At 42.8% G+C, this 15,869-nt stretch overlaps 1 long non-coding RNA gene across 1 annotated transcript; it reads left to right on the top strand.

Moving 5' to 3' along the window:
- The first annotated feature begins 1,497 nt into the window (after positions 1 to 1,497).
- Positions 1,498 to 9,953, top strand: LOC141088081 (uncharacterized). Its single transcript, XR_012231833.1, has 3 exons — positions 1,498 to 1,980; positions 8,538 to 8,674; positions 8,950 to 9,953. It is a non-coding gene; the product is annotated as an uncharacterized lncRNA (long non-coding RNA).
- The last annotated feature ends 5,916 nt before the right edge of the window (positions 9,954 to 15,869 follow it).

The raw sequence follows: 15,869 nt of genomic DNA on the forward strand, positions 1-15,869 counted from the left end.
GACTGTGCCTTCCACCCTCTTTAAAGATCCCTAACGTCTTCCATAGATCTCTACTGAAGCCTTTTGAAGCAGCCCGGGGAGAATCCGAGTCCGCTGCTCCTCCGGTTTCGGTTGAGGGACACGTGGAATATGAGATTGGTCACATCGTAGATTCTAGGTTGTTACGGCGGTCAGTACAGTACCTAGTTCATTGGAAGGGGTATGGGCCGGAGGACAGGTCATGGGTGCCGGCCCGGTTGATGCATGCGGATCGTCTGGTTCGGGCATTCCATGCTAGGTACCCGGGCAAGCCTGGGGGTCCAGAGGCCCCCCGTTGAGAGAGGGGTACTGTCATGATACCAGTGCTGGGTGACTGGCACTGCTGGGGTTAATGTTTTGATCTCAGTGCAGACTCTTACCTGCACACCTGGGACCTATTATGGTGGCCTCTCATTGGTTCTGGGAAAGCTTCTTTTAGCCTCAGGAAGCTCTCATCCCCCGTCAGTTATAATTTTGCCCATAGCATTGTGTGGTGACCCCTGAGTGTGTTTGTGCTGTGTTCTGGTTGCTTGATTCTCTGTGTACGACTCGGTCTGTTCTCTGGATATCGCTTTGGATTCTGCTTGGTACCTTCTATGTCTGTTTGGTTTTGACTTCTGCTTGGCCCTGACTATCCGTTCTGTCTCATCCCTGGTACCTTACTGATATCTCTGTGTATGACCTCCGTTTTGCCTGACTCTGAGTATTTCTGTATAGTGTCCTGCCATCTCTGAAAGCAAGATACTAAGCCCCGCCCCTTGCAGTCACATGACCGTAGGTCCTGTGACTGCTTGCTAAACTTCAGCGTCCACAGGTCCTGTGTATCTGTACTTTCCGACTGTACCTGACCCCGGGTCCCCCTACAGTGCGGGTGAGTCTCTGCTCAGCGGAGGCTGCACGCCGGCGCTGACAGGATTCTGACAATTCCAACACCGAACGGTGAGTGTATTCATTATCTTCTCCCAGTTCCACAACACAAATTACTGTGGATGTGTGGATCTCTGTCCTCTATTGACCTGTTTCTTCAGTACTATTTGCTTACGTTTTTCACTCTATTTTCTACTGCTAGCTTATCTATACCAATCATAATCTTAAGACCGCCACACAAATTGAACCTGACTGAGCCGCATATACCTGTGTACAAAGGAGTCAGTAGAGATGGTGGCCAGACCGAACCATCAGCAGCTATCTATTGTGTATAGAGGGCCTTTAGCTCCTCACCCCTTAAACAGATCTCAAGTTTATAAATGAGTGATATTGCAAAGAACTTGTAAAAAGAAGCAACCCCCTGCAATTCTCTCAACATGCAGAGCTACCTTTGTTAGCAAAATGGGAAGGCATGAGTCAGGGAGGAGATTGGAACAAAGCAAAATTCTCTAAAATGCATGCTCGCAAACGCCAGAAGCCTGACAAACAAGATGGAAGAACTAGAAGCAGAAATATGTACAGGTAACTATGACATAGTGGGAATAACCGAGACGTGGTTAGATGAAAGCTATGACTGGGCAGTTAACTTACAGGGTTACAGTCTGTTTAGAAAGGATCGTAAAAATCGGAGAGGAGGAGGGGTTTGTCTTTATGTAAAGTCTTGTCTAAAGTCCACTTTAAGGGAAGATATTAGCGAAGGGAATGAGCATGTCGAGTCCATATGGGTCAAAATACATGGAGGGAAAAATAGTAACAAAATTCTCTTTGGGGTCTGTTACAAACCCCCAAATATAACAGAAATCATGGAAAGTCTACTCCTAAGGCAGATAGATGAAGCTGCAACCCATAATGAGGTCCTTGTTATGGGGGACTTGAACTACCCGGATATTAACTGGGAAACAGAGACCTGCGAAACCCATAAAGGCAAAAGGTATTCTGGATTATCTCAATGAGAATAACTGTTTAACGCCATATCTGCATGGGTTTATGAGGAATCGCTCCTGTCAAACCAATCTAATCAGTTTTTATGAAGAGGTAAGCTATAGACTGGACCAAGGTGAGTCATTGAATGTAGTATATCTTGATTTTTCCAAAGCGTTTGATGCCGTGCCACACAAGAGGTTGGCACACAAAATGAGAATGCTGGGTCTGGGGGAAAATGTGTGTAAATGGGCAAGTAACTGGCTTAGTGATAGAAAGCAGAGGGTGGTTATAAATGGTATATTCTCTAACTGGGTCGCTGTGACCAGTGGGGTACCGCAGGGGTCGTGTTGGGACCTATTCTCTTCAACATATTTATTAACGATCTGGTAGAAGGTTTGCACAGTAAAATATCGATATTTGCAGATGATACAAAACTATGTAAAGCAGTCAATACAAGAGAAGATAGTATTCTGCTACAGATGGATCTGGAAAAGTTGGGAACTTGGGCCGAAAGGTGGCAGATGCAGTTTAACAATGATAAATGTAAGGTTATACACATGGGAAGAAGGAATCAATATCACCATTACACACTGAACGGTAAACCACTAGGTAAATCTGACATGGAGAAGGACTTGGGGATCCTAGTTAATGATAAACTTACCTGGAGCAGCCAGTGCCAGGCAGCGGCTGCCAAGGCAAACAGGATCATAGGGTGCATTAAAAGAGGTCTGGATACACATGATGAGAGTATTATACTGCCTCTATACAAATCTCTGGTTAGACCGCTCATGGAGTACTGTGTACAGTTTTGGGCACCGGTGCTCAGGAAGGATATAATGGAACTAGAGCGGGTACAAAGGAGGGCAACAAAATTAATAAAGGGGATGGGGGAACTACAATACCCAGAGAGATTAGCAAAATTAGGATTATTTAGTCTAGAAAAAAGACGACTGAGGGGCGATCTAATAACCATGTATAAGTATATAAGGGGATAATACAAATATCTCTCCGAGGATCTGTTTATAGCAAGGAAGGTGACAGTCACAAGGGGGCATTCTCTGCGTCTGGAGGAGAAAAGGTTTTTCCACCAACATAGAAGAGGATTCTTTACTTTTAGGGCAGTGAGAATCTGGAATTCCCTGCCTGAGGAGGTGGCGATGGTGAACTCAGTCAAAGGGTTCAAGAGAGGCCTGGATGTCTTCCTAGAGCGTAACAATATTGTATCTTAGGCTAAGTGCACACGTAGCAGAAAATTTCTGCTCAAAAACCTGACTCCCTTCCCAGAAACCGCACCTTTTTTGTCTTCGCGTTTTGCGCGCGTTTTCGTCGCAGTTTTTGTGCCGTTTTGATGCGTTTCTTTCCGGCGCGTTTTCAAAACGCATTGAACTAGCCAGAAACGCGGAAAAATCCGCGAAACTAGTGAGCATGCAGCGTTTTTTACAGCAATGCGCTTTTTTCGCGGTAAAAAACGCATCAATATGCACAAAAAGTGCAAAATGAATAGAAATTAATGGGAAGCTGATTTTTAGCAGTTTTATAGCGGTTTTATTGGCACAACCGCTAAAAATACCGCTAAAAAAACGCTGTGTGTGAACACAGCCTTACAGTTATTGTTAGGTTCTTTAGAAGGACATAGATCTTGGGATTTATTCTGACAGAATTTTATAGGCTAAACTGAATGGACTAATGTCTTTTTTCGGCCTTACTAACTATGAGTCACTCACTATAACAGTTAATTGCTGGGGTGAGCAGTAGATCCAAGAACAGAGGTCACAGAGCAGTGGTATTCTACATGTGGCGAGCTAAGTTCTCAGCCATACCTATGAGTAGGGGGTCGTCTATTAGAAACATTGCTTACTTTGTATAGAAAGGTGAATACATGGGTTCAGTGCATCTGCAGTCCTTCTAAATAGTATTCTGGCTACAATTCAGGACTAAAGGCCCCCATTCACACTACATTAATGTTGGCCAAACCAGACGATATTAACCCCTTTCTGCCATGAGATGTACTATCCCGTCCATGTGCCCTGGGACTTAATTCCCAGTGACGGGATAGTACGTCATAGCGATCAGCGGCGCCCACGTGGTGAGCGCCGCTGATCGCGGCCGGGTGTCAGCTGATTATCACAGCTGACACCCAGCACAATGTATCAGGGGCGGTCACGGACCACCCCCAACACGTTAACCCCTTGTACACGGCGATCAAACACGATCGCGGTGTGCCGGGGGTTAAAGGGAAGCATCGGCAGGGAGGGGGCTCCCTCCGTGCTTCCCTGAGCCCCCCACGGCAGCGCAATGTGCAGCGCTGCTGCGGGGGGCTCCTTCCCTGCAGGCCCCCGAATCCAAGATGGCGACGGGGGCCTTCAGGGGCCTGCAGGGAGTCGGCTTCCTCAGTGCCTGCAAAGCGCAGGCACGAGGAAGCCTGTGTAGTGCCTGTGACAGATCACCAGTGAGCTGTGATGTGACAGATCAGCGATCTGTCACAAGACAGTGATGTCCCACCTGGGACAAATCGTCAAATAAATTAGAAAAAAAAAAAAAATATTCCCCCAATAAATTCATTTTTTGGAAATAAAAAAAAAACAATAAAAGTACACATATTTGGTATCGCCGCGTCCGTAACGACCTGCCCTAAAAAACTGTCCCATTAGTTAACCCCTTTAGCGAACCCCTTAAAAAATAAAAAAAGAAGCAAAAAATAATGATTTATTATCATACCGCCAAACATAAAGTGCAATAACGCGCGATCAAAAAGACGCATATAAATATCCATGGTACCGCTGAAAATGTCATTTTGTCCCACAAAAAATGAGCTGCCATACAGCATCATCAGCAAAAAAATAAAAAAGTTATCGCTCGCAGAAACAAGCGATGCAAAAATTAATTATTTTTTATATAAAATAGTTTTCATTGCATAAAACCGACAAAACATAAAAAAATGACCTAAATGAGGTATCGCTGTAACCGTACTGACCCAAAGAATAAAGCCGCTTTATCAATTTTATCGCACGCGGAACGGTGTAAACGCACCCCCCCAAAAGAAATTCATGAAACGCTGGTTTTTGTTCATTCTGCGTCCCAAAAATCGGAATAAAATGCGATCAAAAAATGTCACATGCCCGAAAATGGTACCAGTAAAAACATCAACTCGTCCCGCAAAAAATAAGACCTCACATGACTCGGTGGGTCAAAATACGAAAAAATTATAGCTCTCAATATGTGGTGATGCAAAAACTATTTTTACAATAAAAAGCGTCTTTTAGCGTGTGACAGCCGCCAAACATAAAAACCGCCATAAATAGTAAATCAAACCCCCCGTTATCACCCCCTTAGTTAGGGAAAAATAATAAAATTAAAAAAATGTATTTATTTCCATTTTCCCATTAGGCTTAGGGTTAGAGCTAGGGTTAGGGCTAGGGTTAGGGCTGAGATTAGGGTTAGGGGTGTGTTGGGGTTAGGGTTGGAGTTATAATTGGGGGGTTTCCACTGTTTGGGTACATCAGGGGCTCTCCAAATGCAACATGGTGTCTGATCTCAATTCCAGCCAATTCTGAGTTGAAAAAGTCAAATGGTGCTCCTTCCCTTCCAAGCTCTGCCATGCGCCCAAACAGTGTTTTACCCCCCCACATATGGGGTATCAGCCTACTCAGGACAAATTGCAAAACAACTTTTGGGGTCCAATTTCTCCTGTTACCCTTAGGAAAAAAAAATTGGGGGCAAAAATATCATTTTTGTGGAAAAAAATGATCTTTTTATTTTCACGCCCGGGCGTTATAAACTTCTGTGAAGCACTTGGGGGTTCAAAGTGCTCACCACACATCTAGATAAGTTACGTGGGGGGTCTAGTTTCCAAAATGGGGACACTTGTGGGGAGTTTCAATAGTTTAGGTACATCAGGGGCTCTCCACATGCACATGACACCCGCAGACCATTCCATCAAAGTCTGCATTCCAAAACGTCACTACTTCCCTTCCGAGACCCGACGTGTGCCGATACAGTAGTTTTCTCCCACATATGGGGTATCAGCGTACTCAGGACAATTTTGACAACAACTTTTGGGGTCCAATTTCTCCTGTTATCCTTGGGAAAATAAGAAAATTGGGGACTAATTGATCATGTTTGTGGAAAAAATACGATTTTTTTATTTTCATGCCCGTGCATTATAAACTTCTGTGAAGCCCTTGGGAGTTCAAAGTGCTCACCACATACCTAGATAAGTTCCTTAGGGGGTCTAGTTTCCAAAATGGGGTCATTTGTGGGGGTTTCCACTGTTTAGGTACATTAGGGGCTCTCCAAAGGCAACATGACACCCGCAGACCATTCCATCAAAGTCTGCATTCCAAGACGTCACTACTTCCCTTTCGAGCCCCGACGTGTGCCCATACAGTAGTTTTCTCCCTCATATGGGGTGTCAGCGTGCTTAGGACCAATTGGAAAACAACTTTTGGGGTCCAATTTCTCCTGTTACCCTTGGGAAAATAAAAAAAATAGGGACTAAAAGATCATGTTTGTGGAAAAAAAACGATTTTTTTATTTTCACGCCCGGTCGTTATAAACTTCTGTGAAGCACTGGGGGGGGTTCAAAGTGCTCACCACACAGCTAGATAAGTTCCTTAGGGGGTCCAGTTTCCAAAATGGTGTCACTTGTGGGGGGTTTCCACTGTTTAGGTACATCAGGGGCTCTCCAAAAGCAACATTACACCTGCAGACCATTCCATCAAAGTCTGCATTCCAAGACGTCACTACTTCCCTTTCGAACCCCGACGTGTGCCCATACAGTAGTTTTCTCCCACATATGAGGTGTCAGCGTACTCAGGACAAATTGGACAACAACTTTTGGGGTCCAATTTCTCCTGTTACCCTTGGGAAAATAAAAAAATTGGTGACTAAAAGATCATGTTTGTGGAAAAAATACGATTTTTTTATTTTCACGCCCAGGCGTTATAAACTTCTGTGAAGCACTGGAGGGGTCAAAGTGCTCACCACACATCCAGATAAGTTCCTTGGGGGGTCTAGTTTCCAAAATGGTGTCATTTGTGGGGGGTTTCCACTGTTTTGGTACATCAGGGGCTCTCCAAACGCGACATGGTGTCCGATCTCAATTCCAACCAAAAACGTCAAATGGCGCTGCTTCCCTTCCAAGCTCTGCCATGCCCCCAAATAGTGGTCTACCCCCACATATGGGGTATCAGCGTACTCAGGACAAATTGCACAATAACTTTTAGGGTCCTGTTACCCTTGGGAAAATAAAATTTGGGGGTGAAAAGATCATTTTTGTGGAAAAAATATGATTTTTTAATTGTACCGCTGTACGTTATAAACTTCTGTGAAGCCCTTGTGGGTTCAAAGTTCTCATCACATATCTAGATAAGTTCCTTGGGGGGTCTAATTTCCAAAATGGGGTCACTTGTGGGGGGTTTCCACTGTTTAGGTACATCAGGGGCTCTCCAAACGTGACATGGCGTCCGATCAGAATTCCAGCCAACTTTGCATTGAAAAAGTCAAACGGCGCTCCTTCCCTTCTGAGCTCAGCCATGCGCCGAAACAGTGGTTCCCCCCACATATCAGGTATCAGCGTACTCAGGACAAATTGTACAATAAATTTTGCAGTCCAATTTCTCCTGTTACCCTTGGTAAAATAAAAAAAATTGAACCTGAAGTATTTTTTTTTGTGAAAAAAAGTTAAATGTTCATTTTTTTTAAATATTCAAAAAATTCCTCTGTGATTTAAGGGCATAAAAATTCAAAGTTGGAAAATTGCGAAATTTTCAAAATTTTTGCCAAATTTCCATTTTTTTCACAAATAAACGCAAGTTATTTGAATGAAATGTTACCACTAACATGAAGTACAATATGTCATGAGAAAACGATGTCAGAATCACCGGGATCCATGGAAGCGTTTCAGAGTTATAACCTCATAAAGGGACAGTGGTCAGAATTGTAAAAAATGGCCTGGTCATTAACGTTCAAACCACCCTTGGGGCTTAAGGGGTTAACGTCTAATGTGTATGACCAACTGATGGTCGGGAGAGATGTCGATCGTGCATGTCTGATTTCAGACTGCCGATCGCATTGTTCTCTTGGAGATAAGCTGCCAGCTGACATGTCTGCCGCTGATAGAGGTTTTGGCCGAATGAGCTCTTTTGCCTATGGGAGAGTTGGCTGAGATGACTGTCGTCCGATCAATTAGCTGAAGCACCGATCTGCCAGCAGCCAACTAATGTGTTGGCTTAAAGCTCTTGAAGTGTCTTACCTCCAATCAGTGTTGTAATGGCAAAAATTATTGTAGCAATGCTAATAACAATGTACGAAAATGGCATACTACCGGCACTAGCTTTCCTGTAAGCAACTTACAGAAATCATTGCCTATTAGTGATGCCTTCTATCAATGGTTTTGGATCCAACCAAGACAACATCTGCGTAGTTTGCACTTTTTATCTCTGTTGGTGTGTTTTCATCAGGGACTGGTTTCTTCCCCATTTCCAAAAATGTAAATGTCCATGGAAAATGGCCATAGTATATAGTATGTATATGCGGAACTTAAGACCAGAAGCTCTTGCAGTCAAAGATGTAAATATAATAAAATTAAGAAATCCAATGCGAAATGTTGTTGATCCTCTATAAAATGATAAAAATATATATATTTTTTATCAATATTATACTTTTAGTGATCCACATCCCCCACCTCCGCCTCTCCATAACAAGTACTCAAGACAGGTACCAGAAGACAACATAGAACAATCAATACCTTCTGTGGAAATCTCACTCTGTGGGGGTCTCACCAACACATGGAACATCCCTGAAGGTATAAATATTGCAAATTTACAGTATATCTTAGATAACATTACATTACCATGCATACCGCTATACACCAGGATTCCAGCAATCTTTTAGATTGTGAGCCCTTGTGGGCAGGGTCTTCTTTCCTCCTGTACCAGTCGTGACTTGTATCGTTTAAGATTACTCTACTTGTTTTTATTATGTATTCCCCTCCTCAAGTGTAAAGCACCATGGAATAAAAGGCACTATAATAATAATAAATAATAATAATTGTAATCCAACTGTTCTCTCCATATTTAGACAGGTTCCTTAAGTAGAAGATCTCATTCTCAGATTTCATACAAAACCTTTCACTTACACAAAATCCAAGTCTGGTGTTGAGAATACACAACAAGTAGGACCATCTTTTTTTATATATATTGTACTTTTCTTCATTTTAGTTCTATTTCTCTACATATTGTCTCTTATGTTTCTGGTTTCTGGGCAGGTTCTATAACTGGGCGACTGCTGCCCCAATTCTTCTCTGCTTGCAAGCGTGCAACAAGATGCTGCCACAGGTATTATTGCTGTTATCTACCCTTCTCATTCATTGTGTACTCCTCTTATTAATCCTTTTCTTTGTGCTCTTGAAGGGGGTGATTGATCAACTTTATCAGCAGAAAATGCCACCTCAAAGTCGAGGATGGTGGTTTTCTTGGCTCAGAAGGAGCTTGCCTAGCCAACTGGTGAGAAGCCTAAGATTTGTAATAGGACTCATGTCTTCTATTCAATACAAGGAGCACCTATAGATTTTCTACTATTCATTATCTTCTCCCAGTTCCACAACACAAATTACTGTGGATGTGTGGCTCTCTGTCCTCTATTGACTTGTTTCTTCAGTACTATTTTCTTATGTTTTTCACTCTATTTTCTACTGCTAGCTTATCTATACCAATCATAATCTTAAGACCGCCACACAAATTGAACCTGACTGAGCCGCATACACCTGTGTACGAAGGAGTCAGTAGAGATGGTGGCCAGATGAACCATCACCAGCTATCTATTGTGTATAGAGGGCCTTTAGCTCCTCACCCCTTAAAGAGATCTCAAGTTTATAAATGAGTGATATTGCAAAGTACTTGTAAAAAGAAGCAACCCCCTGCAATTTTCTCAACATGGAAAACTACCTTTGTTAGCAAAATGGGAAGGCATGAGTTTTCAGGAGCGCACCGTTTCTGGAAAAGTGGGGAGCCACAGGCTGGAAGAGGTGCACTCCCGAGATTACAACTTAAGAAAAACCCTTTCATCTGTCTTTCCATTCTCACTCCAACACTTCCACCTCCTCACTTGGGTAACTCTTAGGCTGAGTTCACACGTGGCGTTTTTTCACGTTTCCGCGGCGGTTTTAACCGCGTGATTTTGCCTCAAAAGCGCAAAAAATAAGCATCCCATGCATTCCTATGGGATTCCGCAATGCTGTGCTAATGCTGCGGTTTTTATCGCGGCGGAATCGCTTCAAGGTAAAAAACGCAGCATGCTCATTAATTTTGCGGAATCGCGGTGATCCCGCACCCATAGGAATGCATTGTTCCGCTTATTTCCCGCATGTGGCTGTGCACACCATGCGAAAAGTAAGCAGAGCAATTGCGGATGGTACCTACGGTCTGAAGGAGAGGAGACTGTCCTCCGGGCTTTGGGTACCATATCCCTGTAAAAAATAGAATTTAAAATAAAAAATGGTGTTATTCTTACCTTCCGACGTCCCGCGCAGCCTTCCCGCCTCTCTCCATGCTCTCGTTCCCAGTAATCCTTTGCGAGAATGACCGCGATGACGTCCGTTCTCGCGGGATCGCGAAGTCTCGTGGTCATTAGCACGACGTCATCGCGAATAACCACGAGACGTCACGATCCCGCGAGAACGGGCGTCATCGCTCGCAAAGGATTACTGGGAATGAGAGCGTGGAGAGAGGCGGGAAGGCTGCGCGGGACGTCGGAAGGTAAGAATAACACCATTTTTTATTTTTTTATTATGTTTTACATTTTATCTTTTACTACTGATGTTGCATAGGCAGCCTCAGTAGTAAAAAGTTGGTCACACATGTCAAACACTTTGTTTGACGAGTGTGACCAACCTGTCAATCAGTTCTCCAAGCGATGCTACAGATCGCTTGGAAAACGCTAGCATTTTGCAAGCTAATTATGCTGGCAAAACGGTAGTTTTTCCACGGGAAAATCGCGGGAATTTAAAATGCGATTTTCCCGCGGAATGGAATTCCGGAACTCTCGCGGTAATTTCCGCGAGAGTTCCGCTACGTGTGAACTTAGCCTTACAATTATCTTCTTGGTTTTCCTTTACTTTCCTTTCTTCGAACTGTTCCTCAATTTCCCCATCTTACTATTACAATGCACTTTCTCCATCACTCCCAAACAGCCAGTAGTAAATCCTAAGGAAAATGTGGAGCAGAATGAAGATTCCAACACCGAACGGTGAGTGTATTCATTATCCTCTCCCAGTTCCACAACACAAATTACTGTGGATGTGTGGATCTCTGTCCTCTATTGACCTGTTTCTTCAGTACTATTTGCTTACGTTTTTCACTCTATTTTCTACTGCTAGCTTATCTATACCAATCATAATCTTAAGCCCGCTGTAATATCCACACGTTATGAAGAATTCAAGGTATTAAACTTTAGATATGTTTTATTCTTCGTCCTCCAGCACACAGCATAACACTTGCATTCCCATGCTACCAGAAGTGAAACTGAAACTTCCCTTCTCATCCCTCTTGTCTCCACCCTCCAAGTCCCATAAGTCTGGCTTGCTTAAAGAGACAGATCTAATTATTATACATTACATCATCCCCTTTTTTTTTTTTTTTTTTTTTTATAAATAATCTATATTACTGATAAATGCAACAACATGAAAACGTCCAAAGAAATCATATGTCCATTTTGTCTTATTTGTTCAATTCTAAAAACCAGAGAAACAAACAAAAAAAAACAAAACAAAACTGTAGTTACACTTCTTCAATAAGCCTCGATGGAGCTCTTCTCTCTCGTGTAGGATAACGTCTGGGCTCATTGAGAGAGTTCATTGTTGATGGACCAGCTACCTCTTGTTGGTCCTCTCCACCATCAGATACCAAATCTTCCACCAAAGAGAGTTCATTGTCATCATTCTGCGGTATGACTTTAAAATATGAAGAATTTCGCGTTATGGAGTGTCCATCTCGTTCAGCTGTGATCATGCTGCCTTTCCTTTTGGTAACATAATATTTTGCAGGACCATATACAGGTGAGGTCTTGTTGGTTGGTCTTTGACGTACCACCACGACATCCCCTCTTTCGATGGCACTTGACTGTGTCCTTCGTCTTCTATCTGCATAACGTTTCATGGCTTGTTTGTTGGAGAAATCTGTGGATCTCACTGAGGAGTCACTCGGTCGGGGATGGCTGGTCACATCAGGGAGACGTATACGCAGGGTTCTGCTGAACATTAAATGAGCTGGAGCAGCATTAGTAGTGGAGTGTGGCGTATTGCGGTAATTACGCATGAATTTGTATAATGACTGTTTCAGTGGGATGTGCTCCAGACTCGCTGCCTTGATACGTTTCCCCAGAGTGCGCATAAAACGTTCCACAATTCCATTGGCTTGCGGCCAGCAAGGTGTGATTTTCCTGTGATTGAATCCCAAGTATTCAGAAAATTGTGTAAACACATGTCCATTGAATGGAGGTCCATTGTCTGTTTTGACCACTTTTGGAATACCATATGCCGAGAAAATGTCGTACAGCTCTGGTATGACATTATTAGCAGATGTTGAAGAGATAAATGAAATAACAGGGTATCGAGAATATTCATCAATTGTTACGAGAATGTATTGGCCATTTGGCAATGGTCCATATATATCGACTGCCACTTCCTCCCAGACAGCAGTGGGTAACGGAGACATTTGTAATGGCTCTAAGTTTGATGATGGAGTGATTAATTGACAAGTAGAACAGCGTCTAATCTTTTCTTCCACCAAGTGATCCATATTTGGGAACCACACTTTTTCTCTGAGTAACTTCTTTGTGCCAACAATTCCTAAATGACCTTCATGTGCTATCTGTATGACTAAGTTACGCAAAGTCTTAGGTACAACTAGTTTGGTACCTCAAAGAATGAGGTGTTCTTCAGTGACTGATAATTCCTCACGTACGTTTGAGAATAGTTTTAACTCTTTCAGATTAATCTCAGAATCAGGAAATTTTTCTTTTTGAATTTCATGCCACCTTCGATTTTGGATGATTTGTATTAGGGCACAGAGTGTCTTGTCTTTTGTTGTTTCATTTATAAATTGATCGAGAGAAAGTGCTTTTTTCACGGCATGATCTGTAACAAAACGTAGGTATTCTTCAATGGAGGAATGCACAGGTATATCATCATTAGTAGGATGTCTTGAAAGATAATCAGCCGGATTGCTGTATTTTCCAGGTTTGTGAACAATTTTATAGTTGTAGTCCTGTAGACGTAGGCCCCATCGTGCAATTCGTGCAGGCATTTTAGCTCTGGGATTTCCAAAAATTGTAAGAAGTGCTTGATGATCTGTGACAATGGTGAAGGGAGCTCCATAGAGAAATAAGTGAAAGTGTTCACATCCCCAGACAACTGCCAAGCTTTCTTTTTCAGGTTGAGAATATTTTCTTTCAGTGTTTGTTAAGCTCTTACTTGCATAAGAAATGATGTGAGGATTTTGATTGTTATCCTTGTATTGCGCTAGAATAGCACCCAGTCCCACGGGACTGGCGTCCACAATCAGTTCAGTTCGAAGAGCTGGATCAAAATAAGCCATAGTGGTTGTCGAGCAGAGTTGATTTTTAATTGTTTCAAAAGAGGCCTGACAGCCTTGAGACCATTGAAAAATACAACTTTGTTTTGTAAGTTCCCGTAGTGGATTGCTGATTGTTGAAAAATTCGGAATATATCTAGCACAGTAACTTGCCATTCCAAGGAAAGAACGCACTTCACTAGCATCCTGTGGAATTGAGGCTGTTCTGATAGCTTCCACTTTCTTGGGGTCTGGTTGTACTCCTTTTGCCGAGAAGATGTGACCATAGAATTCTAATGAACCCTTGTCAAACTCGCACTTCTCTTTGTTTAAAGTGAGTCCAGCAGAAAGCAGGCATTCGAAGATAGCATATAGAGCACGATTATGCTCAGCTTGAGTTTTACCAAAAACCAATATGTCATCACTGTAATTAAAGGCATTTGGGATGTGTTGAATGACACTCCTTATTGCATCCTGAAAAATTTCTGCTGCTGAGCAGACTCCAAAAGTCAATCTTTTGTATCTTCTGAGGCCCACATGGGTGGAAAATGTGGTCAAATATCGGGATTCTGGACTCAGTTCTAATTGATGATATCCCTTATTGAGGTCGAGCTTTGAAAAGACGGTGGCTCCATTTAATAAATGAATAATGTCATCAATCGTAGGTGAGATATGTCTTTCCCTCTGGATAGCGGTGTTGGGCAGGTGCATGTCAACACACAGTCTCACTTGATCAGGAGTCTTTGGTTTTGGAACTACCACAAGTGGAGAGACCCACGGAGTGGGACCAGTAACAGTTTCAATAACGTCCTCATCCATGAGCAATTGGAGTTCCTTTTCTACCTTCTGTCTCAGGTGAAATGGAATACGCCTGTGAGGCTGGGCTACTGGACGAACATTGTCATCCACATGAAGGTGTACTTGAGAGTCTTTTAGTTTTCCCAAACCACTAAATAGGGAGGGAAAGCTGTTCACCATAGTTTGTACATCCATATCCGCAGGGTCAGTTATGGTATGAATAATCTGGATGAGCCCTAGCTCCAAGGCAGTGTGATAGCTGAGAAGACATCCTCCCGATCCTTGTAATGTGTGGAAAGTGGTTTTCTGCCTGTTTTCTTTATATCTAATTTCAGCATCAAATTGTCCCATTATAGCTAGAGGTGTTTTAGATCCATAAGGAAAGATTTTAGTCTGCACTTGTTGTAAGACTGGCCTTGTTTTCAATTGTTCATATGTAGTGCCATCTATGATATCCACTGAAGCTCCTGTATCTATTGTAAAGGTAATGTCAGTGTTGCAGATTGAGAGTGTAACACAGGGAGACTGTACTGAACCAGTGACAGAGGTAGTGAACACATAGTTCTCAGTCGCAGACATTTCTTCTGTGTCCTGATTTATCACTTTTACATCTGCAGATTTTGTCATAGGCAGCGGAGGCTTGTAGTGCGCTGATTTGCAAACAGCTGCAAAATGATTCCCTTTTCCACATTTACTGCAGGTTTGTCCCATAGCTGGACATTTGTTCTGGTGGTGAGGGAAATCCTGTCCACATCTATAACATTTCTTAGTTTCTGGGCTTGTTTGTCTGGTAAATTTTTCTGTTTGAGTTTATGCACAAGTAATTTATCCCCATTCTCCATTACGGTAGCCTGATGATCTCCTATTTCTATAGCACGGGCCATTTTGAGCAAATCATGTAGAGAGATATCCTGCTGCAGAGCCTTACGCCTTAGGGTATTAGACGAGCAAGTTGCTGTATGTGTCTGTTTCTGCTGCAGGTAACGTACTGTATATGTCATAGACTCCTGTGCCTGCACAATGCAGGAGCAAAGCTCTCTTTCTTTTCTCCTCCTTTATGTCCATGGCTTCTAGGAAATTCTCAAATCTGTTTAGCCATTTTCTCCAGTTATGGGAGAGATTAATGACATCAGTCATATCAAACTGTGGGAATGTGTGCAAGTAGTCAGCCATGATAGAGTCTCTCAGTGGTGCTGGCGTGTGAAGCGGTAAAATATAGTCCGTACTCACAGCAGTAGGTGATTATATCCCATCCTCGTCGCCAGTTGTAATATCCACACGTTATGAAGAATTCAAGGTATTAAACTTTAGATATGTTTTATTCTTCGTCCTCCAGCACACAGCATAACACTTGCATTCCCATGCTACCAGAAGTGAAACTGAAACTTCCCTTCTCATCCCTCTTGTCTCCACCCTCCAAGTCCCATAAGTCTGGCTTGCTTAAAGAGACAGATCTAATTATTATACATTACACCCGCCACACAAATTGAACCTGACTGAGCCGCATACACCTGTGTACGAAAGAGTCAGTAGAGATGGTGGCCAGATGAACCATCAGCAGCTATCTATTGTGTATAGAGGGCCTTTAGCTCCTCACCCCTTAAAGAGATCTCAAGTTTATAAATGAGTGAT

Source organism: Dendrobates tinctorius, unplaced genomic scaffold (genome assembly GCF_039654945.1).
Source record: "Dendrobates tinctorius isolate UK_male_01 unplaced genomic scaffold, ASM3965494v1 ptg000037l, whole genome shotgun sequence".
Classification (NCBI taxonomy): domain Eukaryota; kingdom Metazoa; phylum Chordata; class Amphibia; order Anura; family Dendrobatidae; genus Dendrobates; species Dendrobates tinctorius.